This window comes from Synchiropus splendidus, unplaced genomic scaffold (assembly GCF_027744825.2).
Source record: "Synchiropus splendidus isolate RoL2022-P1 unplaced genomic scaffold, RoL_Sspl_1.0 HiC_scaffold_22, whole genome shotgun sequence".
Taxonomy (NCBI): Eukaryota; Metazoa; Chordata; class Actinopteri; order Syngnathiformes; family Callionymidae; genus Synchiropus; species Synchiropus splendidus.
Genome location: NW_026527056.1, coordinates 306,685 through 321,680, shown reverse-complemented (window position 1 = coordinate 321,680; position 14,996 = coordinate 306,685).

Below are 14,996 nucleotides of genomic sequence, written 5' to 3'. Positions count from 1 at the left end.
TTGGAAAAACACTTCAGACAGTTTAGATTTGATGTGCAACTACTAGAACGACCCTTTCTGCTATAGTGGGAGGTTAAAATTTTATGTTCTGAAGCTTTCCTGAAAAGTTATGGCACAATGCACAAAAACGCTTTTCAGCCTGAGATGAGGTGGGTTTCGGAACGCCAAACATAAAAGTGTTGATAACTTTTGAAAAACACTTCAGACAGCTTAGATTTGATGTGCAACTACTAGAAAGACCATTTCTGCTATAGTGGGAGGTTAAAATTTCATGTTCTGAAGCTTCCCTGAAAAGTTATGGCACAATGCACAAAAACGCTTTTCAGCCTGAGATAAGGTGGGTTTCGGAACGCCAAACATAAAAGTGTTGATAACTTTCGAAAAACACTTCAGAGAGCTTAGATTTGATGTGCACCTACTAGAAAGACCCTTTCTGCTATAGTGGGAGGTTAAAATTTTATGTTCTGAAGCTTCCCTGAAAAGTTATGGCACAATGCGTAAAAACGCTTTTCAGCCTGAGATAAGGTGGGTTTCGGAACGCCAAACATAAAAGTGTTGATAACTTTGGAAAAACACTTCAGACAGTTTAGATTTGATGTGCAACTACTAGAAAGACCCTTTCTGCTATAGTGGGAGGTTAAAATTTCATGTTCTGAAGCTTTCCTGAAAAGTTATGGCACAATGCACAAAAACGCTTTTCAGCCTGAGATAAGGTGGGTTTCGGAACGCCAAACATAAAAGTGTTGATAACTTTTGAAAAACACTTCAGACAGCTTAGATTTGATGTGCAACTACTAGAAAGACCCTTTCTGCTATAGTGGGAGGTTAAAATTTCATGTTCTGAAGCTTCCCTGAAAAGTTATGGCACAATGCACAAAAACGCTTTTCAGCCTGAGATAAGGTGGGTTTCGGAACGCCAAACATAAAAGTGTTGATAACTTTGGAAAAACACTTCAGACAGTTTAGATTTGATGTGCAACTACTAGAAAGACCCTTTCTGCTATAGTGGGAGGTTAAAATTTCATGTTCTGAAGCTTCACTGAAAAGTTATGGCACAATGCACAAAAACGCTTTTCAGCCTGAGATAAGGTGGGTTACGGAACGCCAAACATAAAAGTGTTAATAACTTTGGAAAAACACTTCAGACAGTTTAGATTTGATGTGCAACTACTAGAAAGACCCTTTCTGCTATAGTGGGAGGTTAAAATTTCATGTTCTGAAGCTTCCCTGAAAAGTTATGGCACAATGCACAAAAACGCTTTTCAGCCTGAGATAAGGTGGGTTTCGGAACGCCAAACATAAAAGTGTTGATAACTTTCGAAAAACACTTCAGAGAGCTTAGATTTGATGTGCACCTACTAGAAAGACCCTTTCTGCTATAGTGGGAGGTTAAAATTTCATGTTCTGAAGCTTCCCTGAAAAGTTATGGCACAATGCGTAAAAACGCTTTTCAGCCTGAGATAAGGTGGGTTTCGGAACGCCAAACATAAAAGTGTTGATAACTTTGGAAAAACACTTCAGACAGTTTAGATTTGATGTGCAACTACTAGAAAGACCCTTTCTGCTATAGTGGGAGGTTAAAATTTCATGTTCTGAAGCTTCCCTGAAAAGTTATGGCACAATGCGTAAAAACGCTTTTCAGCCTGAGATAAGGTGGGTTTCGGAACGCCAAACATAAAAGTGTTGATAACTTTGGAAAAACACTTCAGACAGTTTAGATTTGATGTGCAACTACTAGAAAGACCCTTTCTGCTATAGTGGGAGGTTAAAATTTCATGTTCTGAAGCTTTCCTGAAAAGTTATGGCACAATGCACAAAAACGCTTTTCAGCCTGAGATAAGGTGGGTTTCGGAACGCCAAACATAAAAGTGTTGATAACTTTTGAAAAACACTTCAGACAGCTTAGATTTGATGTGCAACTACTAGAAAGACCCTTTCTGCTATAGTGGGAGGTTAAAATTTCATGTTCTGAAGCTTCCCTGAAAAGTTATGGCACAATGCACAAAAACGCTTTTCAGCCTGAGATAAGGTGGGTTTCGGAACGCCAAACATAAAAGTGTTGATAACTTTGGAAAAACACTTCAGACAGTTTAGATTTGATGTGCAACTACTAGAACGACCCTTTCTGCTATAGTGGGAGGTTAAAATTTTATGTTCTGAAGCTTTCCTGAAAAGTTATGGCACAATGCACAAAAACGCTTTTCAGCCTGAGATGAGGTGGGTTTCGGAACGCCAAACATAAAAGTGTTGATAACTTTTGAAAAACACTTCAGACAGCTTAGATTTGATGTGCAACTACTAGAAAGACCATTTCTGCTATAGTGGGAGGTTAAAATTTCATGTTCTGAAGCTTCCCTGAAAAGTTATGGCACAATGCACAAAAACGCTTTTCAGCCTGAGATAAGGTGGGTTTCGGAACGCCAAACATAAAAGTGTTGATAACTTTGGAAAAAACACTTCAGACAGTTTAGATTTGATGTGCAACTACTAGAAAGACCCTTTCTGCTATAGTGGGAGGTTAAAATTTCATGTTCTGAAGCTTCCCTGAAAAGTTATGGCACAATGCACAAAAACGCTTTTCAGCCTGAGATAAGGTGGGTTTCGGAACGCCAAACATAAAAGTGTTAATAACTTTGGAAAAGCACTTCAGACAGTTTAGATTTGATGTGCAACTACTAGAAAGACCCTTTCTGCTATAGTGGGAGGTTAAAATTTCATGTTCTGAAGCTTCCCTGAAAAGTTATGGCACAATGCACAAAAACGCTTTTCAGCCTGAGATAAGGTGGGTTTCGGAACGCCAAACATAAAAGTGTTGATAACTTTTGAAAAACACTTCAGACAGCTTAGATTTGATGTGCAACTACTAGAAAGACCCTTTCTGCTATAGTGGGAGGTTAAAATTTCTTGTTCTGAAGCTTCCCTGAAAAGTTATGGCACAATGCACAAAAACGCTTTTCAGCCTGAGATAAGGTGGGTTTCGGAACGCCAAACATAAAAGTGTTGATAACTTTGGAAAAACACTTCAGACAGTTTAGATTTGATGTGCAACTACTAGAATGACCCTTTCTGCTATAGTGGGAGGTTAAAATTTCATGTTCTGAAGGTTCCCTGAAAAGTTATGGCACAATGCACAAAAACGCTTTTCAGCCTGAGATAAGGTGGGTTTCGGAACGCAAAACATAAAAGTGTTAATAACTTTGGAAAAACACTTCAGACAGTTTAGATTTGATGTGCAACTACTAGAAAGACCCTTTCTGCTATAGTGGGAGGTTAAAATTTCATGTTCTGAAGCTTCCCTGAAAAGTTATGGCACAATGCACAAAAACGCTTTTCAGCCTGAGATAAGGTGGGTTTCGGAACGCCAAACATAAAAGTGTTGATAACTTTCGAAAAACACTTCAGAGAGCTTAGATTTGATGTGCACCTACCAGAAAGACCCTTTCTGCTATAGTGGGAGGTTAAAATTTCATGTTCTGAAGCTTCCCTGAAAAGTTATGGCACAATGCGTAAAAACGCTTTTCAGCCTGAGATAAGGTGGGTTTCGGAACGCCAAACATAAAAGTGTTGATAACTTTGGAAAAACACTTCAGACATTTTAGATTTGATGTGCAACTACTAGAAAGACCCTTTCTGCTATAGTGGGAGGTTAAAATTTCATGTTCTGAAGCTTCCCTGAAAAGTTATGGCACAATGCACAAAAACGCTTTTCAGCCTGAGATAAGGTGGGTTTCGGAACGCCAAACATAAAAGTGTTAATAACTTTGGAAAAACACTTCAGACAGTTTAGATTTGATGTGCAACTACTAGAAAGACCCTTTCTGCTATAGTGGGAGGTTAAAATTTCATGTTCTGAAGCTTCCCTGAAAAGTTATGGCACAATGCACAAAAACGCTTTTCAGCCTGAGATAAGGTGGGTTTCGGAACGCCAAACATAAAAGTGTTGATAACTTTCGAAAAACACTTCAGACAGCTTAGATTTGATGTGCACCTACTAGAAAGACCCTTTCTGCTATAGTGGGAGGTTAAAATTTCATGTTCTGAAGCTTCCCTGAAAAGTTATGGCACAATGCGTAAAAACGCTTTTCAGCCTGAGATAAGGTGGGTTTCGGAACGCCAAACATAAAAGTGTTGATAACTTTGGAAAAACACTTCAGACAGTTTAGATTTGATGTGCAACTACTAGAAAGACCCTTTCTGCTATAGTGGGAGGTTAAAATTTCATGTTCTGAAGCTTCCCTGAAAAGTTATGGCACAATGCACAAAAACGCTTTTCAGCCTGAGATAAGGTGGGTTTCGGAACGCCAAACATAAAAGTGTTAATAACTTTGGAAAAACACTTCAGACAGTTTAGATTTGATGTGCAACTACTAGAAAGACCCTTTCTGCTATAGTGGGAGGTTAAAATTTCATGTTCTGAAGCTTCCCTGAAAAGTTATGGCACAATGCACAAAAACGCTTTTCAGCCTGAGATAAGGTGGGTTTCGGAACGCCAAACATAAAAGTGTTGATAACTTTCGAAAAACACTTCAGAGAGCTTAGATTTGATGTGCACCTACTAGAAAGACCCTTTCTGCTATAGTGGGAGGTTAAAATTTCATGTTCTGAAGCTTTCCTGAAAAGTTATGGCACAATGCACAAAAACGCTTTTCAGCCTGAGATAAGGTGGGTTTCGGAACGCCAAACATAAAAGTGTTGATAACTTTTGAAAAACACTTCAGACAGCTTAGATTTGATGTGCAACTACTAGAAAGACCCTTTCTGCTATAGTGGGAGGTTAAAATTTCATGTTCTGAAGCTTCCCTGAAAAGTTATGGCACAATGCACAAAAACGCTTTTCAGCCTGAGATAAGGTGGGTTTCGGAACGCCAAACATAAAAGTGTTGATAACTTTCGAAAAACACTTCAGACAGCTTAGATTTGATGTGCACCTACTAGAAAGACCCTTTCTGCTATAGTGGGAGGTTAAAATTTCATGTTCTGAAGCTTCCCTGAAAAGTTATGGCACAATGCGTGAAAACGCTTTTCAGCCTGAGATAAGGTGGGTTTCGGAACGCCAAACATAAAAGTGTTGATAACTTTGGAAAAACACTTCAGACAGTTTAGATTTGATGTGCACCTACTAGAAAGACCCTTTCTGCTATAGTGGGAGGTTAAAATTTCATGTTCTGAAGCTTCCCTGAAAAGTTATGGCACAATGCACAAAAACGCTTTTCAGCCTGAGATAAGGTGGGTTTCGGAACGCCAAACATAAAAGTGTTAATAACTTTGGAAAAACACTTCAGACAGTTTAGATTTGATGTGCAACTACTAGAAAGACCCTTTCTGCTATAGTGGGAGGTTAAAATTTTATGTTCTGAAGCTTCCCTGAAAAGTTATGGCACAATGCACAAAAACGCTTTTCAGCCTGAGATAAGGTGGGTTTCGGAACGCCAAACATAAAAGTGTTAATAACTTTGGAAAAACACTTCAGACAGTTTAGATTTGATGTGCACCTACTAGAAAGACCCTTTCTGCTATAGTGGGAGGTTAAAATCTAATGTTCTGAAGCTTCCCTGAAAAGTTATGGCACAATGCGTAAAAACGCTTTTCAGCCTGAGATAAGGTGGGTTTCGGAACGCCAAACATAAAAGTGTTGATAACTTTGGAAAAACACTTCAGACAGTTTAGATTTGATGTGCAACTACTAGAAAGACCCTTTCTGCTATAGTGGGAGGTTAAAATTTCATGTTCTGAAGCTTCCCTGAAAGGTTATGGCACAATGCGTAAAAACGCTTTTCAGCCTGAGATAAGGTGGGTTTCGGAACGCCAAACATAAAAGTGTTGATAACTTTGGAAAAACACTTCAGACAGTTTAGATTTGATGTGCAACTACTAGAAAGACCCTTTCTGCTATAGTGGGAGGTTAAAATTTCATGTTCTGAAGCTTCCCTGAAAAGTTATGGCACAATGCACAAAAACGCTTTTCAGCCTGAGATAAGGTGGGTTTCGGAACGCCAAACATAAAAGTGTTGATAACTTTGGAAAAACACTTCAGACAGTTTAGATTTGATGTGCAACTACTAGAAAGACCCTTTCTGCTATAGTGGGAGGTTAAAATTTCATGTTCTGAAGCTTCCCTGAAAAGTTATGGCACAATGCACAAAAACGCTTTTCAGCCTGAGATAAGGTGGGTTTCGGAACGCCAAACATAAAAGTGTTAATAACTTTGGAAAAACACTTCAGACAGTTTAGATTTGATGTGCAACTACTAGAAAGACCCTTTCTGCTATAGTGGGAGGTTAAAATTTCATGTTCTGAAGCTTTCCTGAAAAGTTATGGCACAATGCACAAAAACGCTTTTCAGCCTGAGATAAGGTGGGTTTCGGAACGCCAAACATAAAAGTGTTGATAACTTTCGAAAAACACTTCAGAGAGCTTAGATTTGATGTGCACCTACTAGAAAGACCCTTTCTGCTATAGTGGGAGGTTAAAATTTTATGTTCTGAAGCTTCCCTGAAAAGTTATGGCACAATGCGTAAAAACGCTTTTCAGCCTGAGATAAGGTGGGTTTCGGAACGCCAAACATAAAAGTGTTGATAACTTTGGAAAAACACTTCAGACAGTTTAGATTTGATGTGCAACTACTAGAAAGACCCTTTCTGCTATAGTGGGAGGTTAAAATTTCATGTTCTGAAGCTTTCCTGAAAAGTTATGGCACAATGCACAAAAACGCTTTTCAGCCTGAGATAAGGTGGGTTTCGGAACGCCAAACATAAAAGTGTTGATAACTTTTGAAAAACACTTCAGACAGCTTAGATTTGATGTGCAACTACTAGAAAGACCCTTTCTGCTATAGTGGGAGGTTAAAATTTCATGTTCTGAAGCTTCCCTGAAAAGTTATGGCACAATGCACAAAAACGCTTTTCAGCCTGAGATAAGGTGGGTTTCGGAACGCCAAACATAAAAGTGTTGATAACTTTGGAAAAACACTTCAGACAGTTTAGATTTGATGTGCAACTACTAGAAAGACCCTTTCTGCTATAGTGGGAGGTTAAAATTTCATGTTCTGAAGCTTCCCTGAAAAGTTATGGCACAATGCACAAAAACGCTTTTCAGCCTGAGATAAGATGGGTTACGGAACGCCAAACATAAAAGTGTTAATAACTTTGGAAAAACACTTCAGACAGTTTAGATTTGATGTGCAACTACTAGAAAGACCCTTTCTGCTATAGTGGGAGGTTAAAATTTCATGTTCTGAAGCTTCCCTGAAAAGTTATGGCACAATGCACAAAAACGCTTTTCAGCCTGAGATAAGGTGGGTTTCGGAACGCCAAACATAAAAGTGTTGATAACTTTCGAAAAACACTTCAGAGAGCTTAGATTTGATGTGCACCTACTAGAAAGACCCTTTCTGCTATAGTGGGAGGTTAAAATTTCATGTTCTGAAGCTTCCCTGAAAAGTTATGGCACAATGCGTAAAAACGCTTTTCAGCCTGAGATAAGGTGGGTTTCGGAACGCCAAACATAAAAGTGTTGATAACTTTGGAAAAACACTTCAGACAGTTTAGATTTGATGTGCAACTACTAGAAAGACCCTTTCTGCTATAGTGGGAGGTTAAAATTTTATGTTCTGAAGCTTTCCTGAAAGGTTATGGCACAATGCACAAAAACGCTTTTCAGCCTGAGATAAGGTGGGTTTCGGAACGCCAAACATAAAAGTGTTGATAACTTTTGAAAAACACTTCAGACAGCTTAGATTTGATGTGCAACTACTAGAAAGACCCTTTCTGCTATAGTGGGAGGTTAAAATTTCATGTTCTGAAGCTTCCCTGAAAAGTTATGGCACAATGCACAAAAACGCTTTTCAGCCTGAGATAAGGTGGGTTTCGGAACGCCAAACATAAAAGTGTTGATAACTTTGGAAAAACACTTCAGACAGTTTAGATTTGATGTGCAACTACTAGAACGACCCTTTCTGCTATAGTGGGAGGTTAAAATTTTATGTTCTGAAGCTTTCCTGAAAAGTTATGGCACAATGCACAAAAACGCTTTTCAGCCTGAGATGAGGTGGGTTTCGGAACGCCAAACATAAAAGTGTTGATAACTTTTGAAAAACACTTCAGACAGCTTAGATTTGATGTGCAACTACTAGAAAGACCATTTCTGCTATAGTGGGAGGTTAAAATTTCATGTTCTGAAGCTTCCCTGAAAAGTTATGGCACAATGCACAAAAACGCTTTTCAGCCTGAGATAAGGTGGGTTTCGGAACGCCAAACATAAAAGTGTTGATAACTTTCGAAAAACACTTCAGAGAGCTTAGATTTGATGTGCACCTACTAGAAAGACCCTTTCTGCTATAGTGGGAGGTTAAAATTTTATGTTCTGAAGCTTCCCTGAAAAGTTATGGCACAATGCGTAAAAACGCTTTTCAGCCTGAGATAAGGTGGGTTTCGGAACGCCAAACATAAAAGTGTTGATAACTTTGGAAAAACACTTCAGACAGTTTAGATTTGATGTGCAACTACTAGAAAGACCCTTTCTGCTATAGTGGGAGGTTAAAATTTCATGTTCTGAAGCTTTCCTGAAAAGTTATGGCACAATGCACAAAAACGCTTTTCAGCCTGAGATAAGGTGGGTTTCGGAACGCCAAACATAAAAGTGTTGATAACTTTTGAAAAACACTTCAGACAGCTTAGATTTGATGTGCAACTACTAGAAAGACCCTTTCTGCTATAGTGGGAGGTTAAAATTTCATGTTCTGAAGCTTCCCTGAAAAGTTATGGCACAATGCACAAAAACGCTTTTCAGCCTGAGATAAGGTGGGTTTCGGAACGCCAAACATAAAAGTGTTGATAACTTTGGAAAAACACTTCAGACAGTTTAGATTTGATGTGCAACTACTAGAAAGACCCTTTCTGCTATAGTGGGAGGTTAAAATTTCATGTTCTGAAGCTTCACTGAAAAGTTATGGCACAATGCACAAAAACGCTTTTCAGCCTGAGATAAGGTGGGTTACGGAACGCCAAACATAAAAGTGTTAATAACTTTGGAAAAACACTTCAGACAGTTTAGATTTGATGTGCAACTACTAGAAAGACCCTTTCTGCTATAGTGGGAGGTTAAAATTTCATGTTCTGAAGCTTCCCTGAAAAGTTATGGCACAATGCACAAAAACGCTTTTCAGCCTGAGATAAGGTGGGTTTCGGAACGCCAAACATAAAAGTGTTGATAACTTTCGAAAAACACTTCAGAGAGCTTAGATTTGATGTGCACCTACTAGAAAGACCCTTTCTGCTATAGTGGGAGGTTAAAATTTCATGTTCTGAAGCTTCCCTGAAAAGTTATGGCACAATGCGTAAAAACGCTTTTCAGCCTGAGATAAGGTGGGTTTCGGAACGCCAAACATAAAAGTGTTGATAACTTTGGAAAAACACTTCAGACAGTTTAGATTTGATGTGCAACTACTAGAAAGACCCTTTCTGCTATAGTGGGAGGTTAAAATTTCATGTTCTGAAGCTTCCCTGAAAAGTTATGGCACAATGCGTAAAAACGCTTTTCAGCCTGAGATAAGGTGGGTTTCGGAACGCCAAACATAAAAGTGTTGATAACTTTGGAAAAACACTTCAGACAGTTTAGATTTGATGTGCAACTACTAGAAAGACCCTTTCTGCTATAGTGGGAGGTTAAAATTTCATGTTCTGAAGCTTTCCTGAAAAGTTATGGCACAATGCACAAAAACGCTTTTCAGCCTGAGATAAGGTGGGTTTCGGAACGCCAAACATAAAAGTGTTGATAACTTTTGAAAAACACTTCAGACAGCTTAGATTTGATGTGCAACTACTAGAAAGACCCTTTCTGCTATAGTGGGAGGTTAAAATTTCATGTTCTGAAGCTTCCCTGAAAAGTTATGGCACAATGCACAAAAACGCTTTTCAGCCTGAGATAAGGTGGGTTTCGGAACGCCAAACATAAAAGTGTTGATAACTTTGGAAAAACACTTCAGACAGTTTAGATTTGATGTGCAACTACTAGAACGACCCTTTCTGCTATAGTGGGAGGTTAAAATTTTATGTTCTGAAGCTTTCCTGAAAAGTTATGGCACAATGCACAAAAACGCTTTTCAGCCTGAGATGAGGTGGGTTTCGGAACGCCAAACATAAAAGTGTTGATAACTTTTGAAAAACACTTCAGACAGCTTAGATTTGATGTGCAACTACTAGAAAGACCATTTCTGCTATAGTGGGAGGTTAAAATTTCATGTTCTGAAGCTTCCCTGAAAAGTTATGGCACAATGCACAAAAACGCTTTTCAGCCTGAGATAAGGTGGGTTTCGGAACGCCAAACATAAAAGTGTTGATAACTTTGGAAAAAACACTTCAGACAGTTTAGATTTGATGTGCAACTACTAGAAAGACCCTTTCTGCTATAGTGGGAGGTTAAAATTTCATGTTCTGAAGCTTCCCTGAAAAGTTATGGCACAATGCACAAAAACGCTTTTCAGCCTGAGATAAGGTGGGTTTCGGAACGCCAAACATAAAAGTGTTAATAACTTTGGAAAAGCACTTCAGACAGTTTAGATTTGATGTGCAACTACTAGAAAGACCCTTTCTGCTATAGTGGGAGGTTAAAATTTCATGTTCTGAAGCTTCCCTGAAAAGTTATGGCACAATGCACAAAAACGCTTTTCAGCCTGAGATAAGGTGGGTTTCGGAACGCCAAACATAAAAGTGTTGATAACTTTTGAAAAACACTTCAGACAGCTTAGATTTGATGTGCAACTACTAGAAAGACCCTTTCTGCTATAGTGGGAGGTTAAAATTTCTTGTTCTGAAGCTTCCCTGAAAAGTTATGGCACAATGCACAAAAACGCTTTTCAGCCTGAGATAAGGTGGGTTTCGGAACGCCAAACATAAAAGTGTTGATAACTTTGGAAAAACACTTCAGACAGTTTAGATTTGATGTGCAACTACTAGAATGACCCTTTCTGCTATAGTGGGAGGTTAAAATTTCATGTTCTGAAGGTTCCCTGAAAAGTTATGGCACAATGCACAAAAACGCTTTTCAGCCTGAGATAAGGTGGGTTTCGGAACGCAAAACATAAAAGTGTTAATAACTTTGGAAAAACACTTCAGACAGTTTAGATTTGATGTGCAACTACTAGAAAGACCCTTTCTGCTATAGTGGGAGGTTAAAATTTCATGTTCTGAAGCTTCCCTGAAAAGTTATGGCACAATGCACAAAAACGCTTTTCAGCCTGAGATAAGGTGGGTTTCGGAACGCCAAACATAAAAGTGTTAATAACTTTGGAAAAACACTTCAGACAGTTTAGATTTGATGTGCAACTACTAGAAAGACCCTTTCTGCTATAGTGGGAGGTTAAAATTTCATGTTCTGAAGCTTCCCTGAAAAGTTATGGCACAATGCACAAAAACGCTTTTCAGCCTGAGATAAGGTGGGTTTCGGAACGCCAAACATAAAAGTGTTGATAACTTTCGAAAAACACTTCAGAGAGCTTAGATTTGATGTGCACCTACTAGAAAGACCCTTTCTGCTATAGTGGGAGGTTAAAATTTCATGTTCTGAAGCTTCCCTGAAAAGTTATGGCACAATGCGTAAAAACGCTTTTCAGCCTGAGATAAGGTGGGTTTCGGAACGCCAAACATAAAAGTGTTGATAACTTTGGAAAAACACTTCAGACAGTTTAGATTTGATGTGCAACTACTAGAAAGACCCTTTCTGCTATAGTGGGAGGTTAAAATTTCATGTTCTGAAGCTTCCCTGAAAAGTTATGGCACAATGCGTAAAAACGCTTTTCAGCCTGAGATAAGGTGGGTTTCGGAACGCCAAACATAAAAGTGTTGATAACTTTGGAAAAACACTTCAGACAGTTTAGATTTGATGTGCAACTACTAGAAAGACCCTTTCTGCTATAGTGGGAGGTTAAAATTTCATGTTCTGAAGCTTTCCTGAAAAGTTATGGCACAATGCACAAAAACGCTTTTCGGCCTGAGATAAGGTGGGTTTCGGAACGCCAAACATAAAAGTGTTGATAACTTTTGAAAAACACTTCAGACAGCTTAGATTTGATGTGCAACTACTAGAAAGACCCTTTCTGCTATAGTGGGAGGTTAAAATTTCATGTTCTGAAGCTTCCCTGAAAAGTTATGGCACAATGCACAAAAACGCTTTTCAGCCTGAGATAAGGTGGGTTTCGGAACGCCAAACATAAAAGTGTTGATAACTTTGGAAAAACACTTCAGACAGTTTAGATTTGATGTGCAACTACTAGAACGACCCTTTCTGCTATAGTGGGAGGTTAAAATTTTATGTTCTGAAGCTTTCCTGAAAAGTTATGGCACAATGCACAAAAACGCTTTTCAGCCTGAGATGAGGTGGGTTTCGGAACGCCAAACATAAAAGTGTTGATAACTTTTGAAAAACACTTCAGACAGCTTAGATTTGATGTGCAACTACTAGAAAGACCATTTCTGCTATAGTGGGAGGTTAAAATTTCATGTTCTGAAGCTTCCCTGAAAAGTTATGGCACAATGCACAAAAACGCTTTTCAGCCTGAGATAAGGTGGGTTTCGGAACGCCAAACATAAAAGTGTTGATAACTTTGGAAAAAACACTTCAGACAGTTTAGATTTGATGTGCAACTACTAGAAAGACCCTTTCTGCTATAGTGGGAGGTTAAAATTTCATGTTCTGAAGCTTCCCTGAAAAGTTATGGCACAATGCACAAAAACGCTTTTCAGCCTGAGATAAGGTGGGTTTCGGAACGCCAAACATAAAAGTGTTAATAACTTTGGAAAAGCACTTCAGACAGTTTAGATTTGATGTGCAACTACTAGAAAGACCCTTTCTGCTATAGTGGGAGGTTAAAATTTCATGTTCTGAAGCTTCCCTGAAAAGTTATGGCACAATGCACAAAAACGCTTTTCAGCCTGAGATAAGGTGGGTTTCGGAACGCCAAACATAAAAGTGTTGATAACTTTTGAAAAACACTTCAGACAGCTTAGATTTGATGTGCAACTACTAGAAAGACCCTTTCTGCTATAGTGGGAGGTTAAAATTTCTTGTTCTGAAGCTTCCCTGAAAAGTTATGGCACAATGCACAAAAACGCTTTTCAGCCTGAGATAAGGTGGGTTTCGGAACGCCAAACATAAAAGTGTTGATAACTTTGGAAAAACACTTCAGACAGTTTAGATTTGATGTGCAACTACTAGAATGACCCTTTCTGCTATAGTGGGAGGTTAAAATTTCATGTTCTGAAGGTTCCCTGAAAAGTTATGGCACAATGCACAAAAACGCTTTTCAGCCTGAGATAAGGTGGGTTTCGGAACGCAAAACATAAAAGTGTTAATAACTTTGGAAAAACACTTCAGACAGTTTAGATTTGATGTGCAACTACTAGAAAGACCCTTTCTGCTATAGTGGGAGGTTAAAATTTCATGTTCTGAAGCTTCCCTGAAAAGTTATGGCACAATGCACAAAAACGCTTTTCAGCCTGAGATAAGGTGGGTTTCGGAACGCCAAACATAAAAGTGTTGATAACTTTCGAAAAACACTTCAGAGAGCTTAGATTTGATGTGCACCTACTAGAAAGACCCTTTCTGCTATAGTGGGAGGTTAAAATTTCATGTTCTGAAGCTTCCCTGAAAAGTTATGGCACAATGCGTAAAAACGCTTTTCAGCCTGAGATAAGGTGGGTTTCGGAACGCCAAACATAAAAGTGTTAATAACTTTGGAAAAACACTTCAGACAGTTTAGATTTGATGTGCAACTACTAGAAAGACCCTTTCTGCTATAGTGGGAGGTTAAAATTTCATGTTCTGAAGCTTCCCTGAAAAGTTATGGCACAATGCACAAAAACGCTTTTCAGCCTGAGATAAGGTGGGTTTCGGAACGCCAAACATAAAAGTGTTGATAACTTTCGAAAAACACTTCAGACAGCTTAGATTTGATGTGCACCTACTAGAAAGACCCTTTCTGCTATAGTGGGAGGTTAAAATTTCATGTTCTGAAGCTTCCCTGAAAAGTTATGGCACAATGCGTAAAAACGCTTTTCAGCCTGAGATAAGGTGGGTTTCGGAACGCCAAACATAAAAGTGTTGATAACTTTGGAAAAACACTTCAGACAGTTTAGATTTGATGTGCAACTACTAGAAAGACCCTTTCTGCTATAGTGGGAGGTTAAAATTTCATGTTCTGAAGCTTCCCTGAAAAGTTATGGCACAATGCACAAAAACGCTTTTCAGCCTGAGATAAGGTGGGTTTCGGAACGCCAAACATAAAAGTGTTAATAACTTTGGAAAAACACTTCAGACAGTTTAGATTTGATGTGCAACTACTAGAAAGACCCTTTCTGCTATAGTGGGAGGTTAAAATTTCATGTTCTGAAGCTTCCCTGAAAAGTTATGGCACAATGCACAAAAACGCTTTTCAGCCTGAGATAAGGTGGGTTTCGGAACGCCAAACATAAAAGTGTTGATAACTTTCGAAAAACACTTCAGAGAGCTTAGATTTGATGTGCACCTACTAGAAAGACCCTTTCTGCTATAGTGGGAGGTTAAAATTTCATGTTCTGAAGCTTTCCTGAAAAGTTATGGCACAATGCACAAAAACGCTTTTCAGCCTGAGATAAGGTGGGTTTCGGAACGCCAAACATAAAAGTGTTGATAACTTTTGAAAAACACTTCAGACAGCTTAGATTTGATGTGCAACTACTAGAAAGACCCTTTCTGCTATAGTGGGAGGTTAAAATTTCATGTTCTGAAGCTTCCCTGAAAAGTTATGGCACAATGCACAAAAACGCTTTTCAGCCTGAGATAAGGTGGGTTTCGGAACGCCAAACATAAAAGTGTTGATAACTTTCGAAAAACACTTCAGACAGCTTAGATTTGATGTGCACCTACTAGAAAGACCCTTTCTGCTATAGTGGGAGGTTAAAATTTCATGTTCTGAAGCTTCCCTGAAAAGTTATGGCACAATGCGTGAAAACGCTTTTCAGCCT